Source organism: Eretmochelys imbricata, chromosome 3, assembly GCF_965152235.1.
Source record: "Eretmochelys imbricata isolate rEreImb1 chromosome 3, rEreImb1.hap1, whole genome shotgun sequence".
Classification (NCBI taxonomy): Eukaryota; Metazoa; Chordata; order Testudines; family Cheloniidae; genus Eretmochelys; species Eretmochelys imbricata.
Genome location: NC_135574.1, coordinates 56,882,232 through 56,909,861, shown reverse-complemented (window position 1 = coordinate 56,909,861; position 27,630 = coordinate 56,882,232). Strand labels below are relative to the sequence as shown.

General features: G+C 41.5%; 1 long non-coding RNA gene across 4 annotated transcripts in view; it reads left to right on the top strand.

The window, feature by feature from the left end:
• The first annotated feature begins 1,107 nt into the window (after positions 1-1,107).
• LOC144262644 (uncharacterized) overlaps positions 1,108-27,630 on the top strand; it is a 51,855-nt gene continuing 25,332 nt past the window's right edge. Inside the window, exons 1-4 of one of the 4 annotated variants that reach the window (XR_013345578.1) lie at positions 1,108-1,339; positions 2,054-2,236; positions 12,551-12,719; positions 13,212-13,313. This is a non-coding gene — a long non-coding RNA (uncharacterized LOC144262644). The other 3 variants (XR_013345579.1, XR_013345577.1, XR_013345576.1) reach the window with 3 other exon arrangements.

The following is a 27,630-nucleotide window of genomic DNA, read 5'->3' as shown; positions in this document are numbered from 1 at the left end:
GTGTAGAGGAATCCCAGTAATATTCTTATCTGTCTTTGTACTCCTGTACCATGCTGTGCTTAGTGGATAAAGTTAGGAACTTAGTTTGATCTTTACTGTAATTGTTGGAGTTCTACCGTGGCTACTTGCATTTTCTGTTTTTGCCAATCCTACAGTTTTTTGGTTATTTTTTTTAGTGTTACTTATTTGAAACATGAGTATTTTATGGGAACCCTTGCCAATGGCTACAGTTTATACAATACAGTGCATGGAGGACTCACAGAGCTAGTCTCCAAACTTATAGTACAATGAGCATTTGGAAGGGACTCCCATCACAGCATATCCTGCAATAAGGTTGTCAATTGTTTTCTGCAAGTTGGCTGTATAATTTTCTTTGTGAAAGCTTAATCACAGTTTCCACTATCAGTAACTTCTGCAAATTTGTTAGATGAAAATAAAAATTTGAGATGAACCATTTCAAAAAACAAAAATAGTAGATTTTTTTACACAGAATTAGAAAACTTGATTTTGAATTTTAACAAAACACAATGCTAAAGATGTCAGGGCTTTTTAATTGTTTCTTCATTTTCTGCAAAGTTCAGTTACTTGTTTTTGTGAGATAACACCATATAAATCAAATCAGAATCTCTTAATAAAGAATTTATACATAATGCATTTTTAGTACAACTCCTTACCAAAGTGGCTGTTACATTTCGGGAAAGTTGCTTTATAACCCCACCACCACTGTCCCTCTATGCAGAAAGGTTTGCAAACCGACAGCTTACTGCGAATGCCTTGGTCTACTTCCTCCCAGCTGTTCTGCACATCTGGCCACAGCTGGTTTATTTCAGAATGGAGCTGTGTGGGGGCGGATCTGCAGCCTCCTCTCTCCCTTCTATTGGCTCATCCTAATGGGACTCTCCGGGCTTGCTGGCATTTCATTGGCTTGTCTTGCCCCCTTCCCCGTGAGCTAATTGGAGGAGTCAGGATGGAGGGGACGGAATCCCCTTTGGTTTATTGGGAGGGGGGGAGCGGAGTCATGCCCAGTCACCTGCAGCTCGGGCAGCTGTTATGTCTCCGGCGGCTCACCCCCGCCTCTCGCTGCTGCTGGGGGCTCCGCTGAGGGGAGCTGGAGCTGCCAGGCCCGCCGCTGTCGGGGGAAATGGCCAAAGCGACACACACAAAGAACATGGCGAGGGAAGGAGGAGTCTGAGCCGACGGCAGCTGCGCTCGCCCGCCCGAAGGACGCTCCGGGGAGGGAGGACAATGCCCAGCCCCCTCTGGCCCAGCTGCCGCCCGGCTCCCGAGGGAGGGGGCTGTTTTCCCAGGGCTGGGCGCCTCCTCCCCACCCCTGGTCCGGGTAAGTGGCTCCCACTCCTGTCCCCTCTCCTTCCCGAGGGGGCGGGGGTGAGCCGCAGTGCGCCCCACAGCCGAGCAGCCCCCCTGCCTACGGGAACTTTGCTGGAGCCGGGAACTTTGCTGGGAGCTTGGGCTGCAGCCCGTCGGGAGCTGGCCCAGGTAGGGAGAGGGGGCGCTGCTCGCTCCTCTGGACCAGCCCTGGGCGTGCCGCTGCTCTGGGCGGCGGGGGAGGGCGGGCAGGCGCGCCCCGGACCTGCCCTGGCCGGGAGCAGGCACCAGTCCCGCCAGCCCGCGCTGGGACTCGCCCTGAGAGGCGTTTCCCGGGGACGGCGGCCTCGTCCCCCGCCCGGCCGCCCTTGGCCGGTGCTCTCCCACCTGAGGCGGGCGCGGGCGGCTCTGGCCGTCTGAGCTCCGCTTGGGTGACCGGCTTCCCTCGGGGAGGGGGCAGCGGAGCCGCCGCTGCAGCCGGCGAAGCAGCCGCGGCGCCTGGGAACTTTTCTGCAGGGCGTTTGCAACTTGTCTGAAATGCGGCTGGGGCGAGTGGGCTCCTCTGATCCCCCTCTCGGGTCTGGACTGACGGTGGCCCGGGCTGCTTCCCTGCCTGCCCCTTCTCTGCGGCCCCGCCGGGCAGAGCAGCGGGGGCGAACTCCAGAGGTGACCCCAGAGGTAGGAGCAACCTGTCTGCTGGGTCTCATCTGTTGTGGTTTGGTTCCAGCCTGCCCCGCGCTGTAACACTACTCGCAAGTGCTGCTGAACAGGACGCCGCTGGAGTGAGATCTGCAGGTGCAGCGACTGGTACTTCAACCCAGCCTCGCCTGCTTTTTGCCCCCAGCTCTGGTTTACTCTGCACTGCATACAGGAGTTTTCTGTTTTCTGGCAGGAACAAAAACGGGAGCAGGTAGAAAGAAATTACGTGTAGCAACTATATTTTGAACTCCAATGTCCTTTGATGCCTGACCCTTAGACATTACTATATCGTTATACTTAGCTGAAAGTGTCTGAGTTTAAGGAAGGCTTGAAAACAATTTGAAGAGCTGCTTAAAATGATTGCGTAATTTCAGTCTTAAGGATATCTGACATCTGCATACTTGTGTTTTGTAACTTTAATTATGTCTAGTATTTATCTGCGTTAAACATAGCTTTACTAAAATATGACCAAACTTAAAATCATCTGTGGCTTTGATCCTCTGAGGTACCATAGTAACCTATTCTTAACAGATGTTAGTTTGTGTAGATAACCATCCAGAGGAAAAATAATCTAACCATGCCTCATATAAAATAATTAAAAGTTAAATTATTTTTTAAAAAATAATTTATGGGAGTGGGCATGCACAGGCAACATCAGTGTGCAAAAAAACCCTCAAGATAAACTACATCAGATCTACAAAAAGAAAAGGAGGACTTGTGGCACCTTAGAGACTAACCAATTTATTTGAGCATAAGCTTTCCTGAGCTACAGTTCACTTCATCGAATGCATGCAGTCTGATTAAGTGAACTGTAGCTCGGGAAAGCTTATGCTCAAATAAATTGGTTAGTCTTTAAGGTGCCACAAGTCCTCCTTGTCTTTTTGCGGACACAGACTAACACGGCTGCTACTCTGAATACATCAGATCTCTAACTCTGGAAAGTATTTTCTTACATTTTCAAAGTAATTCTACTTGTATACATTTACTTCAAAGTTTAATACTGCTGTCATGTGATTGTTGACCATGTAAACTAATCTTGACTGTTCTCAAACCTTCTGGAGTGTTTTCTTTTTTTGTCAGATTAGTATGTGCAGCAACATCCTTTCTTCAAATCCATTATTTATGTTAGGAATTAAAACGTGCCTGTGGAGGAATGTGTAATGCATCATTATATAGTTCTATCAAGTGCCGTTACAGAAAATTGTATCCCTTTTTAATTACAGAAAAAGTGACTCTGCACTGTCTCCCTCTGTTGTCCCCTCATTCACCCATAAAAATCTTTTATTTTATATATTTATCTTTTATTTTAACTTTATTTTGAAAGTCTTGCTGATGAAAACTGGTATTGATATGATTGTTTTTGTGACAGTAGTTTCCTGAGACTAATCAGGGTTTGTCCCCCATTGTGCTAGGCCTTGTACGAATAGATAAAGGCCTACAATTTCAAAAATGACCAGTGATTTTGGGTATCCAATTTGAGATGCCATTAGGTGCCTGATTTTCAGAAAGTGTTGAACACCGATCCACTGAAAATCCAGCTTTAAGATGTTCCCAGAATCTCTAGCCACTAAAAACTTACCTATGAAGATAAGTGACAGTGAAGAGGCAAAATAAAATACATGTGTGATCTTTTTAAAATCATTATTTATTATTGTGGTCACAGTCTCTTTTTCCAAACTTGTGACAGAGTTATGTTCTTCAAAAGTTACAGCCACCTAACATACTAGTTGGGTTCTCAGAAGGCCTCTTCGTTCTAATGTTATAATTTACTAGGCTTTCATCCTGTGAAACAAACTGTTTTTTCCCCTTGAGGATTAGAAAGAAATGAAAAAAGGGTGTCTCAGTGTACTTGATTAAACTAATAAAAGACAACTAAAAAAAGACAGTTGTATTAAAGCCAACAACATAACTTATTTTCTGTAGATTAATTAGTATTTATCTATCCTATATGTGCATACATAAATTTAGGTTGTGCAGAATTTAAATGTAAAGATGACATTACTGATTTAGAGGGTGCCATTACACATTGACCAAATTTAAGAAGAATCTCTCTCTAAAATTTGTTGACATTTAATTGACCTTTTAAAGTTCATTCTGTTAATCATACTCAAAGCGCTGAGGCTATGGTTGACTGCTCTCGTGTTCTTACATTCAGTCGTGCTCAGCATATAAATTCTACAGCATAATTGCTACTTATTGAGTAAGAGTTTCTTTTCTTCTCTGAAAATGAAAAAGTTTTACTTTGCCTCAGGCTGGATACTTGTTGTAGAGTTTTGAATCAAAATTCTTTCATGTCATTAATTGTTGTGTAGGGTGTGGCCTCTAGTTAGAGAGTAATGGAAATTCTTGTCTCCTTAAACTGCATTTTTTCTCTTTTCTGAAGCATTTTCAAATAGGGAAAGGTAACCTTGAAAGGTTTGAAGGTTATATTTGTCTAGCACAAATTTAAATGCAGGGTTTCAATATTTGCTGTATAAACCTTCACGTTAGCGTCTTTTTAAAGTAAAATCTAGTTGTCTTAATAATAAAATTCTGAATATAAAAGGTTGGTTTTGAAAAAACTTAGATCTAAATGCTAATAGTAGTATATGTGAGATAAAACTCTTACTACTGCATTATGGCTCTTAGTCACAGGACTGTTTTTAACCAAAAATTGTACAGATACTCAAAATAGCAATATTACTGAGAAGCTGCTAGTAAGGGATCTAATTGAGGATTAATTTCTGTTATATCTATGTTCTAAAGGCCAGATTTGTAACCGAGGTAATATCTCCTGCTGTATGTCTTAGCGTTTCTGGGATTTTTGTGTAGTTTGTAGATTAGAGCTAAATTTTCTTTTCTTGTGTTCTTGCGTATCCAGTTTTACAAGTAATCTTTCTTTATGGTAAGAAAAGCATTAATCATGTAAATGCAGACAGTGAAATCTAATACCTGTCGTTCCTAATATCAATAGCCCTTCATCTCTGGGACACTACCATTGAAAATTAATTGATTAATTAATTCAATGTAAGACTGTACTTAAAAAGATTGGGCTCCAAAAGAGAGTGGTGGTTGTATGGATTTCTAAACTATTTTCTTGATGCTGAAAAAAGGAAAACCCAGAACACTCGATCCTGAATAGGCTGTGTACATTGCAAAATCAGAAATTGGTTTTTCAGGCTCGTTCTTAAGTTTCAATCTTGCTACTGCATGGGTGCAGGCAGACCCCTGCATACTTCACTCTGTGCAGGGACTCTCGGTGGGAAAGAGGATCAACACACACACAAGATTTATTTTAAAAAAAATACCTTGCAGATCTGAAAGTTCTGATAGGTAATTAATTTACCACATCACTAGTGATCTAGGTGAAACACTAAAATAAAACTATAGTGTGTCTGTATTTTGGTGAAGTTGATGAAATAAATTGACAAAAACCCCAAGTAACTTAGTTTAATCACGTTAGTGTCTATGGAAGGATGAGCTAAAATTCTCTGTACTCCATAACTGATATACTTTCGTTTTGTAGTACTCCTGGATTATACAAATGCAGCTAAGGAGGATGATCCTACAGTCCTCACCGTGAGGCTGATGTGAGCTTTGCCAGAATAAGGACTGTAGTATCAGGCCAAAACTAATATAAATTTCACTGAAGTATGTAAGGTTGTATAACTGGAGTAAAGTCCTATTTCTCAGGAGGGCCTCCTGTTGAATGAATAGTTTAAAAATAATTCCTAACACTTCATGCTCTGCCTGAGTTAAAAAGTTTCTAGTACAAGGTGGAAAATGGCAAAATGTACCACATTTTCCTGTGCCTGAGGATAGTATTCTTTCCATGCAAGCAGCAGGAGACTTGCAAGATATGCAAGTGATAAAATCATGACTGACAGGTATTTCCTCACAATAGAAGTGAATATATCTTAGTGCCCTGTTTGGTTTTTTTTTTAACCAAAACACCAGTCAGACCTATGTTGATTGTGTGTCTAACACAAATCTTTTAAAATCATTTGCTATCAAAGCCTCTGACTGCTATTGTTGGGAGATAATATTGTGGGGTGATTTTGTGAGCTACCTTTTAGGAATTAGGTGAAACTAACAAACTCCTCTTTCTAGAATTCACACCCCGGTAATCCTGACTGCAGGGCTGTGCGGACAAGCCCTTAATGAAGAAAACCCTCTATAAATTACTTACCAGTATATATTAACTAACAGTTACATTAGAAAAAGGTTTCATTGTCTTTTTAAATGGTACTAATTTTTTGCATTTAGAACGCCCTTTCAACCAAGGATCTGGAAGCACTCTTACCAAGTGAGCATTATTGATTTGGACTCAGGAAACTTGGGTTCAATTCTTGATTCAGCCACAGATTTCTTCTGTAACCTAGGAGAAGTCTCACTTAACCCAGTGGTTCTCAACCTTTCCAGACTACTGTACCCCTTTCACGAGTCTGATTTGTCTTGTGTACCCCAAGTTTCACCTCACTTAAAAACTACTTGCTAACAAAATCAGATATAAAACTATAAAAGTGTCACAGCACACTACTACTGAAAAATTACTTTCTCATGTTGTCTGTATGAAATTTTTAAGTTGATGTACATCATGGAAGACCTTTGTGTACCCCTGGTGGAGAACCACTGACTTAACCTACCCTGTACCTCAGTTTCATGTCTGTAAAATGGAGATGATACTTCACTACACCACTGCAGTGTTTCGAGGACAAATCCATTAATAACATCAGGTACTCAGATACTACTGTGATGAGGGCCATATATAAATTGTAAGCCCTTTGGGGAAGGGAACAGGGTCAAGGTTTTCAAAGCCAACTAGTACACTCCACCACACAACACACAATTTCAAAGTGAGGACAAATCCCTTAGTTAGCTTTGGAAATCTCCACATTTCTTATGCATTTGTACAGCATTTAGAGCTCAAAGGGCCCCTTTTGTATTGTTATATTAACTCACTGGCAAAGTCAGGAAAAGAACGAGTCTGTTGACCCTGCCTTTCCCAGCTCTAATCATTGAGCCATTGTTCTGCCATTCAACAACAACACAGTTCTTATGTCATCCTTCATAATTCTTTATCACGTTACTACAATAGATCTAAAATGTATAGTAGTTGTTCTTTAGAGTTTACACTGGGCTTTCAGAGAGTAGGAAGAAAATATCTGAAATATTAAGAGGATACTTTAAGTGCTGTGTCTGCAAGTTATAACCAGTGGGGGAAGGGCTGGAGTAAGAAGAGAGGAAATAAACCAGATAATTCTGACCTCCAGTGACTGGATAAGAACATGACATTTAAAAAAATGAAGGCTCACTTGACCTTTTTACTCACCCCTTCCTGGTTTAAAATTCCAATGTGTCGGTACTGGGGGAAATGTGAGAATTGCATACTAACTAGTGCACAGAGGGCAAGTTAGCCCTAACTATGTCTTATTTAAGTGGCCTATTTAAATAGCTAAACCCCTTTTCCTAAGATAGTTGGTCTAGTAGGGATCTTTTAACTGGTGCTTTTTTTTCTTTAAACATATAACTTTTTGACTCCAGTTACATTTTCCTCTACTTCTAGAAAAGCTGTAAGAAGTAACTCTTTAATCAGTAATTGCACTGGAGGTAATAGGAACTTTAAAGGTATAACATTAACAGGATTTCAGGTCCATGACCCAGGCAATAAATGTCAACACTTTGTCCCCTGGGTCACGGTATTTAATTACCAACCACAGGAACATACAGGCGTTAACTGGCTTTTAGGTGTTCTTCTCTTCACCCTGCTCGCCTCAATGCAATATTGATACCCAGGAACAGGGAATCCTTCATAAAGCAACTGAGAGCTAGAATTCAAGCAGGTTTGGCTTGCAGTGAATACCCCACTCTATATTTGATGACAATTAGAGTTCATTTACTATGACTTGTGCTTCTTTAAGAACAAGAATGTTCCCATATTTTAGCTATGCACTTCCCTATAAACAAGCCTCTTATAAAACCACTTTATTATGTGGCTTTATTGATTATAGTTTGTGCAGAACACCCAGAAAATAGTTGAATTGCTTTGTCAGTGCAATGCCCAAGATTTCCTGTTGTGTGGCACAAACTGGTACATAAATACGATGGGTGTGAAGTTAGCAACCAGCTAATACATTGCACTACTTTTTAGTGAGAAAACTTGGACTAAAAGCATTAGTTCAAAATCTTGCTCTTACAAAAATGCTATGGGATCTGTGAAATCCCCACAGATCTCTGCTTGTTAAGATCTTGACTAAAAAGATCTCTGTACAGTAATAGAGTGGAAGTCAGCTTATCAATATCTAATCATTTGAGACTAACTAGACCCTGCCGTGATTTGAGCTAATTGTTCCTAGGTGTCTAGGCATTCCTGCTCTCTGTTTCTGCACAGGAAGAGTGGCAATGGAGAGGCAAAGGTGCTTTACACCACTTTGTGTTCTCTCTCTTCATGGGGAAGCCAGGGGCCTGCCTGATGCAAATTTAGAGCTGTCTCCAGGCAGTGGGAAGCCAAAACTAGTTAAAGCACGGGGCACTCTGCAGTTGCCCACTCCCTGCCCTGGAATGCTACTATGTGGGGGCTGACGTTATTGTGGCAGCTTTATGCCATCTAGGGAGGCTGTCCTTCATTGAGTACACCTAGAGGCTACCTTTTGCCTCATTAAAGGCTCTTATCTTATGTACTCATATGGCCCCCATTACAGGAGTATCTGAGCACTTCACAATCTTTAATATATTTATCCTCCCAACAACCCTGTGAGGTGGGGATGTACTATCCCTAGTTTGAAGATATGCTTCTGTGCTTCGACTTGCCCGTGGTCACATGGAAAGTCTAGTGGAGCAATGACTTGCACGAGCGTCTCCCCAACCATAAATTAGCGCTCTAGCCCACTAGACCTTTTTCTCTGGTAGAGTGGTGTAAAGGAGTCTTAGGCCTCAGTTTTCTTCTACAGAGGTATGTCAATATTTAACCATACCTAGGGCTTGAAATAATCACCTATCTGTGCCCAATCCTTGAAATTTAAAAGAATAAAACAATTTTGTACCGTTCATGTGTTCTGTAGTGAACTGTAGACATTGTAAATCAAATTTATTATTTAATGTTAACTTACTGATAGGACTGATCAAATAGCAGAAAAAAAATTTATTGAATATATTCAGTGAATTCCATCTATATTCATCTAATGTATTTTCTGTATAGCACTTGCTCACTTGGAGCTGGCTGTGTTTTACAAAAGGTGTTTGTTATTATTCACTGAATACTGGTGAAATCTGTAAAATATATTTGAGTGTTATTTAACAGGTCATATTTGCTACATTTTTCTTGCTTTTGTTGTATGTTCACAGTGGATCATCCTGAGTGCTCTTGTTTCTCCCTTTTCTTCTTTCCTTCTATCACCTTTTTAATTCTTTGTCCCTATACTGTGTTTTCTCTACTGTCATCTTCTCCTAAAAACTCTCCCCCGCACCTTCCCTTGCTCCCATATTTTTCTGTTCTAACTTATCCCATCAGTTCTTCCCTCATATATTTATCCAGGCACCTGTAGGACCTGGACATGCTTACCTGACCCTAATAACCAGAGAAAAAATTTACTGGCCAGAAATGGCAATGAAAGAGCAGGTGTTCTACTCCCTAGGGACAAATACCTATATAGGAGGGAGTTGGGATTCTTCTGACTACAGATCTTGAACTCCCCTTGGGTGGCTCCATCTTTTGTATGAAACTCTTGCTAGTAGGTGTCTGTAACTTGATGTAGCTCTCTCTGCCTCTTCTCTGGCTTTCAGAAGAAATAAGCGATATTCCAGCTGACCCCAGCCCCAGTTTCCCTGCTCCCTTCTCAGTGGTTTCAACAGTTGTTGGGGCTTCTCTGTTACTTTCCCCCTTCCCCAGGTTCCTGGTTAGAGCTGGTCAGGAATTTTTGAATGAAACTTTTTACTGTAGAAAAATTCCAGTTCATTGAAGCAAAACCTTTTCATGGGAAGATTAAGGTTTTTTTGGTCAAAACCAAATTTTTTTGATACTTGAAATGTAAACTTTTTTTTGGTTAGGAATGACTTCATTTTTTTATGTTTTTACACTGTTGTGTAACTTAAGTTTTGAAACAAAGTTTAAAATCAAAACATGTTTTGAAATTCACAATGTTTCATTTGATCTGATCCAATTTTTTTTAAATGGCTTTTCAGTGTGTGAAAATTTGAAATTTCAGCTCTTCATCTGATAGGGGATGGTAAAACTTTTTGAAATTGTGCAAACTGTTTCCTGCCCAGCTGTACTCATAGTTGCTGCAATAGAGGCATGTATCTTTGCCACTCTTACCTGCCTCAAGTGTCAGTTTTTTGGATCTGCCTCCTCTTGTGGCTGCTCCAGGCTGTCTCAGACAGCAGTAGAATGAAATTGATTTGATTCTTGTCACTTTAAATGCTGCTCACAGGAATCTGGAAAAACAACTCTGAAAATACAGTGGTTGGTTTTCACTCACTTCAGCCAGGGACAGCTCTGAGCAGTAGGAGAAGCCCTGGAACTACCTGTCTGCAAGCTTAGTAATAAAGAATTTCATTAATTTATCCCAGATTTGCATTTAGAAGGCTTTATTCTCAATCTTAAGGGCTAGAAACTTAATTTTTCAAAAATCAAAGTTTAGTTTCTGCAGAAAATGACATTGGGAAAGCTGTCTATTTGCTGTGGGCCAGTGGGGTTTTTTTCAGCCCTGACTGTGCTTCTCAACTGTCTGAAGCCCAAATGTGGGATGCTGTGGGCTGAAGACACAAAAGGAGGGATGTAAGAAAAGTAGAAAGGAAAGCTTAAAATGATGTGAGCTCAATTCTCAAAGATATTTTCCATAATTTCAGTATCATAGTTAGTGCTTCTGATGTAAATAATTTACATTAATGAAATTAGGTTAATGTGGAAAAAGAAATAAACTTAATCTAGTGTATATACTCGTTCATAAGCCGAATATTTTAGGTAAAAAAGTGATGCATCAAAGAGCGGGGGTTGGCTTATAAACGGGTCTAAACCAAAATTTGATGATTTTTTTGAACTCTATGAAATCATTGAATTGAATATCTAATACATTGTCATTTTGTTTACCTGGAGCGTCTACAAGCCTGGAGCCCCTCCGCTCCCTGTGGCTGCGCTTCGCCGTTCCCAGCCAATGGGAGCTGCAGGAAGTGGCACTGTTGGCTGGGAACGGCGAACCGCGGCCACAGGGAGCGGAGGGGCTCCATGCCTCAGACGCTCCAGGTAAACAAAACATCCCGACCTGGCGTACCCTGACAGGCTGGGAGCCAAAGTTTGCCGACCCATTTATTGATGTCAATACTGCAGCCTTTTAAAGTTGCAATGGCTTTGTTTAGTGGACTAGATTGCCTTGAAAGGAATACCAAAAGAGCAGTGCTGCAGATCTGCATGACATTTGACCCATACATTTCACAAAATATAACGTGCAGAAAATATGTTTACTTGGAGCATCTGCAGTGGCTGGGAATGGCAAACCCCGGCCACTGGGAGCTGAGGGGCTCTGTGCCTGCGAATGCTCCAGGTAAACAAAACATCCTGACCCGCCAGGGGCTTACCCTGATGGGCCGGGAGCCAAAGTTTGCCAACCCCTGAAATATAGGGTCAGCTTATGAAAAGGTCATACAGTTTTTACTATTTTTACCTATCTATCTTGGTGGAGTCGGCTTATAAACGAATGGGCTAACGAACGAGTATATACGGTATATAATCCTGCTGTGCCTGTACTTTTTTCCTCACTGTTTCTCTGTTCAGTTTTAGGCAAGCAAGGGGTGTGTGACTTCCCTGCTTGTGTACGCGTATTCACAGTAGCGCTCATCGAGCTAATGCAAGTATAAATAGCAATATAGCTGCTGTACTCTGTTGGCAGCAGTCGAGTTACTAAAACCGGTAGGTATGTACTTGGCACAGCTCTGCCAACAGTGCTGCCAAAGCTACACTGCTGTGGATACTCACACTGGCTTGATGAGAGCTACTGAGAGTACGGTTACACAGACAGGGGACTCCTCTAGCTTACAGTGTAGACAGATTTCAAAGCCAAAGACTACAATTTACTGGGGCAGATAGCAAATCTGGGAAACCTGTATCTACCTTTAGTCAAAAGAAAAGGAGTACTTGTGGCACCTTAGAGACTAACCAATTTATTTGAGCATGAGCTTTCGTGAGCCACAGCTCACTTCATCAGATGCATACCGTGGAAACTGCAGCAGACTTTATATATACACAGAGAATATGAAACAATACCTCCTCAGTGGGGTGGGAGGAGGTATTGTTTCATATTCTCTGTGTATATATAAAGTCTGCTGCAGTTTCCATGGTATGCATCTGATGAAGTGAGCTGTGGCTCACGAAAGCTCATGCTCAAATAAATTGGTTAGTCTCTAAGGTGCCACAAGTACTCCTTTTCTTTTTGCGAATACAGACTAACACGGCTGTTACTCTGAAACCTACCTTTAGTCAATTTACCGAAAAAAGTTTGCAAGGTACTCAATAGTGGCATTTCAGTAATTGTGTTTCTTCTCTTTGTAACAGTTCCACCAGAAGTACTGAAGATAGGAACCAGCTGCTGAGTGTGCAACTTCAGGAATAACCATTTCCCTACTCCAAACTACTAGCCACAGCAACTTGCTATTTCACATTACCACATGAAAATTGCATCCACTTCATTGTGGATACTTCTGTCACAGATCATAGATGCAGAGTGAGTTTACCTGGAAACCTCTTGAGTGGCTAGGAAAACTTTATGTATAAATTTCCTAAAAATATTTTAAGAATTGATAGGTTTTCTTAGCAGGTATTGGCACTAGATCTGTGTGGTATTATCACTTACTTTAGTCTTGTGCCCAATTGGGTCTTGTAAGCTTTCTGAAACGGTCCTAAAACTGTTTCTACACAAGCAGTTAAATCTTTTTCAACACCTGCTGAAGGAGGCCGGGGGAGTCAGTTTCGGACAACCATTATCAGCCAATAAGTCAATTTCCTAATGTAGTGTTCTAAAACATAGAACAGTAAAGTGACACTTGCTCTCCAATCCAACTATTTGACTTCAAACTTGTTTTAATTCACTTCTAGAAAACAATTTTAATGATGGGAGCCAGATGATATGAAATCCTAACTGAGCTTCTGTAATTACAATAATCCATTCAACTAATTTTTGTAAATGTATAATACAGTTCATGTCTTGAATTTCCAGGAATCTTCTCTTAATGGCCACGCAGTGTGGTGTTCCCTGATTGAGTGTGCAGCTTAAATAAATTATAATGGAAGTTGAAATGGGAAGAATTGGACCCAACAAGTAAGTTCCTGGGTTTTTGCCCCCCCCCCCCCCCAAATATTTCCACATAGAGATTATTGTTTTAAGACTTGTATATAACTCAGTATATTATTCACCCTCGTAAATAAACCACGTTAAAAAGTGAAACTTACATCAGACAATATGGGGAGGCATCTGACATAAAGCACTAAGTGTTGTTCAAGTTGTATTTTGGGAAACAGATAAATCTTTCCTATTAAGATGTCTGAACTGTCACTTTACCAAAGTGAGATGGAAAATACTGTGCTGAATTTCACCTGACTGCAACTGCACTCATGTTTGCTCAATGCATTGGAATCTGCATATCAACCCACAGCTCTAAAATACTGAGTGAAAGGCATTTCAGAACAGGCACAAACATCTCAGAGTTGAGAATAAAAGCTACCAACAAATAGTGCACTGTCTCACAGAAAAAGTGAATACCAAATTAAGTCGTAATTTCTCACTTATCCTTGCCTATACTCTATGTGATAGAAATGGAAGGATGAAGAACTTTGGATTAATGTTAAATATGAGAACAAAGTCTCTGTCCACATAAGTTGTAATAAGTAGACAACATACTGTTGGGGAATGGGTTGCAACATGCGAAGGAGTGACTTTTTTTTTATCATGGGTCTTGTAAATTCTACGTGTTTTGGTTTGTATTATTTATTTTGTTAGCATTTTGACATTAGATTAATTTAACTGAATGACTATAATTTACCTTTATGCATTTGCCTGCGTCATTCTATCCATGCTTCTGGTGGTAGAAAAGTGAAGCCATTTTAGTTGCCCAGCTAACTTTCAATTGTATCATGAGTTTAATTTGAGTGACAGTTTTGTGTTGCCTTTTTTTAATAACAATTCTCTCTTGCCCTTCTATACCTCCTTCACCAGATAATTCATATAATTTTTATTTGTTGTTCTGTGAAAAACTCAATGGGCTTATGACCAAAACTTCCTTAGTTGTACTACCACTGATAATATGGAAAGTTATCATGCTAAGATGTGAACATAAAGGCACAAGTTTATGAAGACCATCCCAAAAGTGTATTAGCCTGTTGGAACACTCTCTTTAATTTCTCAGTCATGGCCATTCAGAATCTCTGCATCGACACCACTAATACATAAAAAGCTTTAATTACCTGATATTTCTGTCTTTTAACACATTTTATTTAATGCTGTAAATGTTACATTATCCTGCTAAATGAATTACTTTACAGTATACAAATTGTGCACAATATAAATTGGAAAATTATCATATAGTGGAAACACCTAATCTTAAATTGTCTTGCATAAATGGGCATTACCTTACTGGTAAAACTGGCTCACATTTTAGATGTGACCTTGCTTTGACTTTAATATAGATCTAATCTGTTTGTCTTGCAATAGTTGAAAGGGAACTATACATGAGGAAAATGATACAGTGTATTGTTGTGACACAGTGTCCTTCATCTAATGAATTCAAACAACTAAGATCTTGTTAATCTTTCTCTTCCCACCCCCCCACCCCCACATTTTTTCTATTAATGAATTGTAGATATTAGATTAGCCTTCTATCTGTAAATTTATTAATCTTCAGTTTGTGACAAGGTGTAATTAAACTGAAATCTTTGCCCTCTGCTATCACTGAATTATATCTAGTTCTGCACTCAGTGTGCATTGTGTTGTACGGTGTGTGTTCACTCGTTTTCTGCTTGGATTACATTTTACAAGAGTTTTTAAGAGTCCATAATCAAGGAAATATTTTCTTAGCCTTTGTTTTGCTCTATAGACTCTACAAAGGGATTTATTAAGTAATTCTATCTGTAACTCGCTGAAGTGAGCATCTTAGTGAGAATTTCACAAAGTTAGTCTTGGTCATTCTGCTATGTAGAGGGAGGATCAATCTCTCTGGTCTGGAGTGTACGGCTGCCAAGTGCTAAGAATTCCTGGAATGTAGAATTGCCACAGCGTTAATAAAGTTTGCTTTGTTCCCTTAGTGACTTGACCCATTGAGAAAATGTGGTTCCTTAGCAAGTTTTAATAGCTCAAAGTTGGTAGTGAATAAAGGGAAAGACCTCAACATAATTATGCTTGTTTTCACCTGCTGCCTGGAAGATTAACTTTCTTAACCTTAGTATAGAAAATATAACCCCTGTGTTTTGAAATAGTGATTTATGAGGATTCTTCACATTTGTTTTTTTTTAAATACCACAGATTTTTGCATTCCAAGCAGCTATATTCTTCCCATAAACTAGTTAGTTTGCTATATAACTTCATTTTAAGGCAAGTTCCAAGGAAAATAACTTCCTACTTATGCCACTTTAATCACGTAACTGATTCTCTATGGTTTTGAATTAATTTGGAAAAATAGTTGAGTTCTTAATCTTCTGTTTCCCCCTTCATTATCTGCATAAGAAAACAGGAGTTAGGATGAAGAAACCAACTGCAAAACTGCACCACTGAGACTCGTTATGTCAGATATTGTTGTGTTTTTTGTTCTGTGGTAAATACTGTAATTCTGATAACTCTGTGATTTAATGGCAACTGGTTATCCAAAACAGAAAATTAGTAAAGTTTTATTACCCATTTAAACTTTACATAAGTTTTCACAGAGCATGCTAACTCCCTCCCCCACGCCCAGTTATCTTCTGCAGTCATTCTGGAGCAAAGGTTGGATAAGTTAATTTTAAGATCACATAGCTTCCTCCATTCCTCTTTGCAGAAAGGAAGAAAGCCAATCCCATCATTATATTAAAACAGTCTTAAAATTAGATCTTCTGTTTCAGTGGCTAATAAAAGATCTGTCACTATATTTACTGAAAAGTTTTATGTTACTGATAAGTGAACTTAGTGGATTGCATAGTAATGCAATAATAAACACCACCATGACTGTTCTATTAGTATCTTGGACTCACAATAAGTTGCAACAGAGCATGCAAGTCACTTCTTCCATAAATCTTTACTGTAATTCTATACCATATGTAAAACAGACATATTTAAATTATATAACATTTGAGTATTAAATATACCTATGTTTCAAACTATTCTACTAGAAGTCATAAGTTATCTTATTAATAAAAATGTGTGAAAACAGGCTACTTTGTACATTTGCATGTAGCAATATGGCAACATGGAGAGAGGTTGTACCAGTTTTCTTAAGCAACTTGCTTGGATCCTCCTGTTGGATAATGATGTGAAGTAAACAGCTAAGGAGTGTGTATTGCTGTTGACAGTGAGCGACTGTAAACATCCTCGACTGGAAGCTGTGAAGCAGCAGATGGGGCTTTCAGTCGGATGTTTGCAGCTGCCAGCTGTCACAGACGTCAAGAAATGTTTGACACCTAAGCATAGCAGTCTTTTTAAAACCTTTAGTGTGCTAGGTTTCTGTCTGTTTCAGAGACATGGAATTAAAACAGTAAGAGTGAAAATGTCTGACTTTTAATGTATCTTGAAATGTCTCTATAAAATATCTAGTAATAGTTCATAGTTGTTTTTTTTTAAAGGAATGATGTGAAATGTAAACCAGTAAAATCTTAGATGAAATAGGAATTCCTGGAACACTGAACTATTATAGTGAAGGTGAGAACTTTGACTTAGAAAAATGCTTGCTCAACTTTAAGTGTTTAAGCTAAAAGTAGGTTTCATACAGCTAAGTGTTTATACTGTATGGCTCATATATCAGGTCTTTATAAGAGGAGTCTGTGTATTTAGCTTATCTTTGATAGTTCATATAGAATTTCAAATGAAGCCTTTTAGGAAAGTGAAGCTTGCAAGATTTCGAAAAGGAGAAATATACTGGCTGTAACAGTAAAGTAAGAATTCAAAACTCGGCATTCTTGGAGAAGAGCAACATTTTTAACAAAATACGGGGGAAATGGCAGCATTTCATTGGACTGGTTTTTGTGGCTCATATACCATGTTGCGTCTCGTATAAATATTTTTTAAAAATAAAATCTAATGATTATTTCTTCCCCTTTCCCCAAAACAAACAAAAAGTCTACATTAAATGGACTCTAAAACAAACAAACTGGCTTTAAGACAATTACAAGTCCTGTGCTTGTGGATCCCTATGTTTGCATAAAACTCCAGGGGTTCAGCTGCACAAAACAGTTCACAGAATTGGGGTTATAGTTAGCAAAGTCATAACTTCATCATAGGCAAGAAAGGAAAAATAAAACTGGGTCAGAAGCTCATTCTCAATTGAAATTGCCAGGAAAAGCACTTATATTTTGAATATCTCATCTTAAATTTTAACATTTATCTGTGTATTAAATTTGTTTAGATAACCCTAGTTCTGTTTTAACGCATATTCCTTTTGTCAGTTTCCTTTCTCAGAAGAAAATATATTTAGTATATTTCCCTATATATTTATATAAAAATAAATGACCAAGAAGACATTTGACCCTTACTGTAGTTCTGTGTTATAAAGGAGTTAATATTCCTGGACGCGATACTTATATTGACATACTTATTCAAACCAGTTTGGGGGCCCTAAGCAGGAATACACACATTAAAAAAGTAATTAGGGGGCCCTACACAATTGCTTTGTCTACTTATGCCTAGCACCAGCACTGTTTCAAAGCCATATCTCTGAGGTCAAGGAAGTGGGATCTATATTTGACACGACATCACTAACCCATGCTTTAGCACACAGCTTTAATGTAGATTTGCAGGCTTGCTGTTCATTTAGTTTTATTTATATTTCAGTAGTGCTTGGAGGCTCCAGTCAGGATCAGTGCTGTACAGTGTACTAGGAGCTGTACAACACACTAGAAGAGACAAGCTCTTCAGGACACAGATTCCAATCTAATTTTAAGACAAACTACAACAAAGATAATTGGAGGAAGAGAGGGAGAGAGAAAGAGGTTAACCATAAGAACACATTGCATAAATTAGCTGTCTACATTACAGTAGATGGCTTTGAGTTGTCCGTCTTTTCGTTCTTATTTTAATTATAAACAAAATAGGATGAATAATCGCTGCTAGCCTTCTACTTAGCCATTGAGTTAAGTTTCCCATTAAGTATTATGATAGAAGTAGGCCTTGAGGATAGAGTTGAATGAAGGCAGGGTAGCGGCTTTAGTTCCATGGATATGGGATGGCATGGAAACATATGCTTGTGAAAGCTGGAAGAGGAACTGACAGGTGATTTGTGGCTGACTTCATTAGTAGAGCAGAGGAGACAGGTTGCAATGTGTGGATGAGCAGAGAGAGGCACTGTTGTAAAGGGCCTTAAATGTGAGTATAAGAACCTTGAAATTTTTGTAATGGGTTCAAAGGGGTAGGTGGGGCCACAAGAACAGAGCAATCAACCAAGGAGATAATCTTAGCAGCACAACTTTGAATAGATTGAAGGGGGCAAGGTGGATGTCAGAAATGGCAGAGAGGAGGAAATTGTGGAAGTCAAGAGGGAAAACAAGTGCCTGGATTACAGTAAGCGATATGTCCAGATAAAAGGCTAGATCTTGAATATGTTATGTTGAATATGTTAGGGAGGAAGAAGCAGCAAGACTTGGTTTCAGCCTTGATGCCCAGGGAAAAGGCAGAGTTAAAGATAACTGATATGTTATGATTCTCAGTGACTTGGAGGATGATGGTATTGTCAATAGAATTGGTGAGTGGGGAGACTTGTAGAGGAATGATGAGTTTAGTTTTAGTTAATTTAATTGTTGAATTGACAATGAGCCACATCAGAGATCCAAACTGTGATTCAGGATTGGATGTAGGAGATTCTCCAGAAGTGGAGGGAGAGATCTGTGAGTAAGCCATGTGGACAGTTAAGATCTTCTGAAGTGGGAGGTGGGGAGGCGAGAGAAAGTGGGCCCAAAGGACTAAGCCCCAAGAGACTCCACAGATAGTGGAAGTTGTGGGAGGAGGGGAAGGAGAGTCCATTGAAGGAAATGCTGAGGAAATAACCAGAGACATAGGAGAACCAGATGTAGATGGTCACAGAAGCTGGAAGTACGGTTTGAAGAGGGGTACAACAGGATTTCAAGAAGTCTCTGATCAGTGGTATTTAAAGCAGCCAAGAGATTAAGGACGATGACAATAGACTAGAAGCCTTGAGACCTACAAGAAGAGGTTGTTAGAGACCGTGGTGGGAGCCGTGTTAAGTGGAGAAGTGAGAATCTGGGTTGGAGAGAATTCAGGAGAGAGTTAGAGGAGAGAAATTCAGTTCAATGGTTGTAGACTTTTCAGTGATCTGAAACTCAAGAAGGAATCCCACAAAAAGTGGAAACGTACACATTGCTAAGGATGAGTACAAAAGAATAGTGCAAGCGTGTAGGGATAAAATCCGAAAGGCTAGGGCACAAAATGAGTTGCACCTAACAAGGGACATAAAAGGCAATAAGAAAAGTATCTATAAATACATTAGGAGCAAGAGAAAAATGAAGGAAAGTGTAGGCCCTCTACTTAGTGGGGAAGGAGAGCTAATTATGGACGACACCAAGAAGGCTGAGGTGTTTAATGCCTATTTTGCTTCAGTCCTCATTCAAAGATTAACTGACCAGATGCTTTACACAGTTAATATTAAAAATAATGCGAAAGGAACACAAGCCAAAACAGGGAAAGAACAGGTTAGGCAGTAATATTGCTGACAAGCATCTGGGGATAATAGTGAATTTGTGAACACAAATTGAATATGAGCCAACATGATGCAGTTGGGACATAATATTCTGGGATGTATTAACAGGGGTGTCATATGTAAGACACAAGAGGTAATTGTCCCAGTCTGCTTTGTGCTGGTAATACCTCAGCTTGAGATCTGTGTCCAGTTTTGGGTGCAGCACTTTAGGAAAGATGTGGACAAATCGGAGAGTCCAGAGGAGAGAAAAAAAATGAGTAAAGGTTTAGAAAACCTGACCTATGAGGAAAGGTTTTTAAAAGGGGGGGGGAAGAGCATGTTTAGTCTTGGGAGACTGAAGGGGAACCAGATAAGTCTTCAAATATGTTAAGAGATATTATAAAGAAGACTGATCAATTGTTCTCCCTGTCCACCGAAGGTAGGACAAGAAGTAATGGGCTTAATCTGTAGCAGGGGAGACTTAGGTTAGATATTAGGAAAAACTTTCTAAACATCAGGCTAGTTAAGAGCTGGAATTGGTTTCCAAGGCAGGTTGTAGAATCCTCATCATTGGAGGTTTTTAAGAAGAGGTTAGACAAACACCCGTCAGGGATGGTCTAGGTTAGAATCATAGAATAACAGAGTTGGAAGGGACCTCTGGAGGCCATCTAGTCCAATCCCCTGTCCAGAGCAGGACCAATCCCAACTAAATCATCCTAGCCAGGGCTTTGTCAAGCCTGACCTTAAAAACTTCTAAGGAAGGGGATTCCACCACCTCCCTAGGTAACGCATTCCAGTGTTTCACAACCCTCTTAGTGAAAAAGTCTTTCCTAATATCCAACCTAAACCTCCCCCACTGCAACTTGAGACCATTACTCCTTGTCCTGTCATCTGCTATCACTGAGAATAGTCTAGATCCATCCTCTTTGGATCCACCTTTCAGGTAATTAAAAGCAGCTATCAAATCCCCCCCACCCTCATTCTTCTCTTCCATAGACTAAACAATCCCAGTTCCCTCAGCCTCTCCTCATAACTGATGTGTTCCAGTCCCCTAATCATTTTTGTTGCCCTTCGCTGGACTCTCTCCAGTTTCTCCACATCCTTCTTGTAGTGTGGGGCCCAAAACTGGACACACTACTCCAGATGAGGCCTCACCAATGTCGAATAGAGGGGAACGATCACGTCCCTTGATCTGCTGGGAATGCCCCTACTTATACATCCCATAATGCCATTGGCCTTCTTGGCAACAAGGGCACACTGTTGACTCGTATCCAGCTTCTTGTCCACTGTCACCCCTAGGTCCTTCTCTGCAGAACTGCTGCCTAGCCATTCGGTCCCTAGTCTGTAGCGGTGCATTGGACTCTGCACTTGTCCTTGTTGAACCTCATCAGATTTTTTTTGGCCCAATCCTCCAATTTGTCTAGGTCCCTCTGTATCCTATCCCTACCCTCCAGCATATCTACCACTCCTCCCATTTTAGTGTCATTTGCAAACTTGCTGAGGGTGCAATCCACACCATCCTCCAGATCATTTATGAAGATATTGAACAAAACCAGCCCCAGGACCGACCCTTGGGGCACTCCGCTAGATACCGGCTGCCAACTAGACATGGAGCCATTGATCACTAAACATGCACTTCAATGATATTGCCTGTAAAGAAGACACTGACTGAGCAGCCCAGTGCTCACATTTTATAGGGCATGAGTGTGTGTGGTAGGGAAGGAATTTTCAAGGAAACTATTCAATTTCAAGGAGTGGCTCTAAAGAGGAGTTTGTGTGTCTGGGCATTCTCCTTTATTCTGCTCTCTTGGAGTTTAAATTACAAATGCAAAAGTTACCTTTATTATGTAAAACTCTTAAAGAAAATTACTCTGTTTTGGGGTATGTCTACACTATGAAATTAGGTCAAATTTATAGAAGTCGGTTTTGTAGAAAATGTTTTTATACAGTCGATTGTGTGTGTGTCCCCACACAAATGCCCTAAGTGCATTTAGTCGGCGGAGTGTGTCCACAGTACCGAGGCAGCCATCGACTTCCGGAGCATTGCACTGTGGGTAGCTATCCCACAGTTCCCATAGTCTCCGCCGCCCATTTGAATTCTGGGTAGAAATCCCAGTGCGTGATGGAGCTAAAACATTGTCGTGGGTGGTTCTGGGTACATATCATCAGGCCCCCCTTCCCTCCCTCCTTCCGTGAAAGCAAGGGCAGACAATCGTTTTGTACCTTTTTTTCTTGAGTTACCTGTGCAAACACCATACCACAGCAAGCATGGAGCCCACTCAGCTAACCGTCACCGTATGTCTCCTGGGTGCTGGCAGACGCGGTACTGCATTGCTATACAGCAGTAGTTTTTTGCCATTGGCAGCAGGCAGTGCAGTATGACTGGTAGCCGTCATCGACGTAGTCCTGGGTGCTCTTTTAACTGACTTCGATGAGGTCAGGGGCGCCTGGGCAAACATGGGAATGACTCAGCCAGGTCATTTCCCTTTTAAGTTTCATCTCCTTGCGATTCAGTACAACCGGCAGTGCACTGTCTTTTAATCAGCAGCCAGCAGAAGATGATGGCCAGCAGTCATACTGCACCGTCTTCTGCCGAGCACCCAGGAGATGACGATGGCTAGCGATCGTACTGCACGGTCTGCTGCCAGCAAGAGGTATAAAGATAGATGAAGTGGCTCAAAACAAGAAATAGACCAGATTTGTTTTGTATTCATTTTCTCCTCCCTCTGTGAAATCAACAGCCTGCTAAACCCAGTTTTGAGTTCTATCCTTGAGGTTTTGAGTTCTATCCTTGAGGGGGCCATTCTGTTTCTCGCAAAGCCACCCCCTTTGTTGATTTTTAATTCCCTGTAAGCCAACCTTGTAAGCCATGTCGTCAGTCACCCCTCCCTTCGTCAGGGCAATGGCAGACAATCGTTCCGCGCCTTTTTTCTGTGCAGACGCCACACCACGGCAAGCATGGAGCCCGCTCAGATCACTTTGGCAATTAGGAGCACATTAAACACCACATGCATTATCCAGCAGTATATGCAGCACCAGAACCTGGCAAAGCGAAACCGGGCGAGGAGGCGACGTCAGCGCGGTGACAAGAATGATGAGGACGTGGACACAGACTTCTCTCAAAGCACGGGCCCTGGCAATGTGGGCATGGTTCTAATGGGGCAGGTTTATGCTGTGGAATGCCAATTCTGGGCCCTGGAAAACAAGCACAGACTGGTGGGACTGCATAGTGTTGCAGGTCAGGGATGATTCCCAGTGGCTGCAAAACTTTCGCATGCGTTAAGGGCACTTTCATGGAACTTTGTGACTTGCTTTCCCCTGACCTGAGGCGCAAGAATACCAAGGTGAGAGCAGCTCTCACAGTTGAGAAGCAAGTGGCAATAGCCCCGTGGAAGCTTGCAATGCCAGACAGCTACTGGTCAGTCAGGAATCAATTTGGAGTGGGCAAATCTACTGTGGGGGCTGCTGTGATCCAAGTAGCCAACGCAATCAAAGATCTGCTGCTATCAAGGGTAGTGACCCTGGGCAATGTGCAGGTCATAGTGGATGGCTTTGCTGCAATGGGATTACCTAACTGTGGTGGGGCCATAGACGGAACCCATATCCCTATCTTGGCACTGGAGCACCAAGCCAGTGAGTACATAAACCGCAAGGGGTACTTTTCAATAGTGCTGCAAGCACTGGTGGATCACAAGGGACGTTTCACCAACATCAACGTGGGATGGCCAGGAAAGGTACATGACGCTCGTATCTTCAGGAACTCTGGTCTGTTTCAAAAGCTGCAGGAAGGGACTTTATTCCCAGACCAGAAAATAACTGTTGGGGAAATTGAAATGCCTATAGCTATCCTTGGGGACCCAGCCTACCCCTTAATGCCATGGCTCAAGAAGCCTGGACAGTAGTCAGGAGCTGTTCAACTACAGGCTGAGCAAGTGCATTATGGTGGTAGAATGTGCATTTGAACGTTTAAAAGCGCGCTGGTGCAGTTTACTGACTCGGTTAGACCTCAGTGAAACCAATATTCCCACCCTTATTACTGCTTGCTGTACACTCCACAATATCTGTGAGAATAAGGGGGAGACGTTTATGGCAGGGTGGGAGGTTGAGGCAAATCACCTGGCTTCTGGTTATGCACAGTCAGACACCAGGACGGTTAGAAGAGCACAGGAGGGCACGGTGTGCATCAGAGAAGCTTTGAAAACCAATTTCATGACTGGCCAGGCTACGGTGTGACAGTTCTGTTTGTTTCTCCTTGATGAAACCCCCCGCCCCTTGGTTCACTCTACTTCCCTGTACGCTAACCACCCTCCCCTCCTCCCTTCAATCACCGCTTGCAGAGGCAATAAAGTCATTGTTGCTTCATTGAAGCAACAATGACTTTATTAATTCATCACACAAATAGGGGGATAACTACCAAGGTAGCCCAGGAGGGGTGGTGGAGGAGAGAAGCACCAGGAGGGGTCGTGGAGGAGGGAAGGACAAGGCCACACAGCACTTTAAAAGTTTAAAACTTTAAAACTTATTGAATACCAGCTTTCTGTTGCTTGGGCAATCCTTTGGGGTGGAATGGCTGGGTGGTCAGAGGTCCCCCCACCGCGTTCTTGGGTGTCTGGGTGAGGAGGCTATGGAACTTGGGGAGGAGGGCGGTTGGTTACACAGGGGCTGTAGCAGCAGCCTGTGCTCCTGCTGCCTTTCCTGCAGCTCAACCATACACTGGAGCATATTGGTTTGATCCTCCATCAGCCTCAGCATTGAATCCAGCCTCCCCTCATCACGCTGCCACCACCTTTCAGCTTCAGCCCTCTTTTCAGCCCGCCACTTAATCTCTTCAGCCCGCCACCTCTCCTCCTGGTCATTTTGTGCTTTCATGCACTCTGACGTTGTCTGCCTCCGTGCATTCGTCTGTGCTCTGTCAATGTGGGAGCTCAGAGAACATTTCATCGTGAGTGCGTTTTTTTTTCGCCTTCTAATCTTCGCTAGCCTCTTTGAAGGAGAAGATCCTGTGGTCCTTGAAACACATGCAGCTGGTGGAGGAAAAAAAAGGGACATTTTATAGAACAATGGGTACACTCTTTCACAGTAAACCTTGCTGTTAAAATTACATACATAGCACATGTGCTTTCGTTCCAAGGTCGCATTTTGCCTCCCCCCAGCGTGTGGCTAGCCCCTTACCCCTCACCATGGCTAACAGCGGGGAACATTTCTGTTCAGCCACAGGCAAACAGCCTAGCAGGAACGGGCACCTCTGAATGTCCCCGTAAGAAAAGCACCCTATTTCAACCAGGTGACCATGGATGATATCACTCTCCTGAGGATGACACAGAGAGATAAAGAACGGATGTTGTTTGAACGCAGCAAACATACGCTGCAATGCTTTGTTCTACAATGATTCCTGAGTACATGCTACTAACCTGGAGTGGTAAAGTGTCCTACCATGGTGGACGGAATAAGGCTGCCCTCCCCAGAAACCTTTTGCAAAGGCTTTGGGAGTACATCCAGGAGAGCCACGAATGCCAGAGCAAATTAATCATTAAACATGCTTGCTTTTGAACCATGTATAGTATTTTAAAAGGTACACTCACCAGAGGTCCCTTCTCCGCCTGGCAGGTCCGGGAGGCAGCCTTGGGTAGGTTCGGGGGGTACTGGCTCCAGGTCCAGGGTGAGAAACAGTTCCTGGCTGTCAGGAAAACCGGTTTCTCCACTTGCTTGCTGTGAGCTAGCTACAACCTCATCATCATCATCATCTTCCTCGTCCCCAAAACCTGCTTCCGTGTTGCCTTCATCTCCATTGAAGGAGTCTAAAATGGCATGCAGCTCATCCTAGAAGCGGCATATTTTGGGTTCTGACCCGGAGCGGCCATTTGCTTCTCTGGTTTTCTGGTAGGCTTGCCTCAGCTCCTTAAGTTTCACGCGGCACTGCTTCGGGTCCCTGTTATGGCCTCTGTCGTTCATGCCCTGGGAGATTTTGACAAATGTTTTGGCATTTCAAAAACTGGAACGGAGTTCTGATAGCACGGATTCCTCTCCCCATACAGCGATCAGATCCCGTACCTCCCGTTCGGTCCATGCTGGAGCTCTTTTGCGATTCTGGGGCTCCATCATGGTCACCTTTACTGATGAGCTCTGCATGGTCTCCTGCAGCTTGCCATGCTGGCCAAACGGGAAATTGAAATTCAAAAGTTTGCGGGCCTTTTCCTGTCTACCTGGCCAGTGCATCTGAGTTGAGCGCTGTCCAGAGCGGTCACAATGGAGTACTCTGGGATAGCTCCCGGAGGCCAATACTGTCTAATTGTGTCCACAGTACCCCAAATTTGACCCGGCAAGGCCGATTTCAGCACTAATCCCCTTGTCGGGGGTGCAGTAAGGAAATCGATTTTAAGAGCTCTTAAAGTCGAGAAAAGGGCTTCGTCGTGTGAACAGGTGTAGGGTTAAATCGATTTAACGCTGCTAAATTCGACCTCAACTCCTAGTGTAGACCAGGGCTAAGAATTTTGGCTGGCATTTAGAGATTTCTCCCCCTGCCTCCCTTGCATAGCCCACTTAAGGGCCGGGCATACTTGCGGTCTTCTGCTGCAATTGCCCTCCTTATAACATGAGACTGGAATTACTAACTTCTTACCAAAATTTCAGTTATACTGTGACATGGTTAGATTTTTCAATGTATGCTGCCATTGTTAGCAAAATGGTCTACCTCTCCTGTTTTACGAGAGGAGATGAAAACACTAATTACAAAAAATGGCAGCATAGCTATAACAGTATTTTATAAACTGCTAACACAATTCTCTGGTCACTTAATTTTTTTTTATTATGCTACTCCATTTTATCTCATGTTAAAATTGTTTATTCCAAACTCAGAGTTGTAGAGTTATGAATGAGATATTAATTACAGTAACAAATACAAACTTTACAAATCCACTGAAGTTGTTGTTAGGCATTCATTGGATCATTAACAAGTGACATTTTTTTTAATTAACTGGTACATCTAGTTTGGCTACATGAAGAACAGTATAACACTTTCTTTTCCTCTGGAACAAGATAACTTACCAGTGTGCCAACAGCATAATATTCAGGCTGGAGTGTATTACAGATCAAAAATTCTGACATATAAGGGATTTTATAGAATGAGCTATCTTGATTAGTGGATATTATGTAATTGTAAAGCTTCCTTGCATATCTGATGTGATTTAAGATTTATAGGAGTGAATAAGAATACAGAAATGGTAGGTGCTGAACATTAAAATGTAAAATGTGTCAACTTTTTAAAGATTTTCAGATCTTACCATAACCATAATGTAGACTTACAACCATGTCATATAATTCTCATATATAGCCATATAACATACAAAAGAGAAATTATACTTTGACAAATTTACTGATTTCTTAATTCTCCTTCCTAATTATAGTGAGTTGGGCAGTTAATGCTATAATGTAAGTAGTAGCCCTTAAAAGATTCCCTTGAATGGGTATGGCTCTACAGAATCACAAAGGAAATAGTGGAAGGCGTGTAAGTGATGAACAAATTACTTTACTTTGGAGCTTGACAAATGCATTTACCATCTCTTTCCTTGACAAGTGGGTGGGCTTGCTCATCAGTTTCTGCACGTTTAACAAACTAACAAACCTCTGCCATTAATGTAAATTAATCCAATACTATCTGCCTGAATCTGAGAAATACTAGAAATGTGAACTCTCCATTCCTCTCAGTGGAATGTGCATGTGTGCTATCTGTTTCGACCCAGAACACTTCTGAGGGGCTTCCACTGTTTCCCT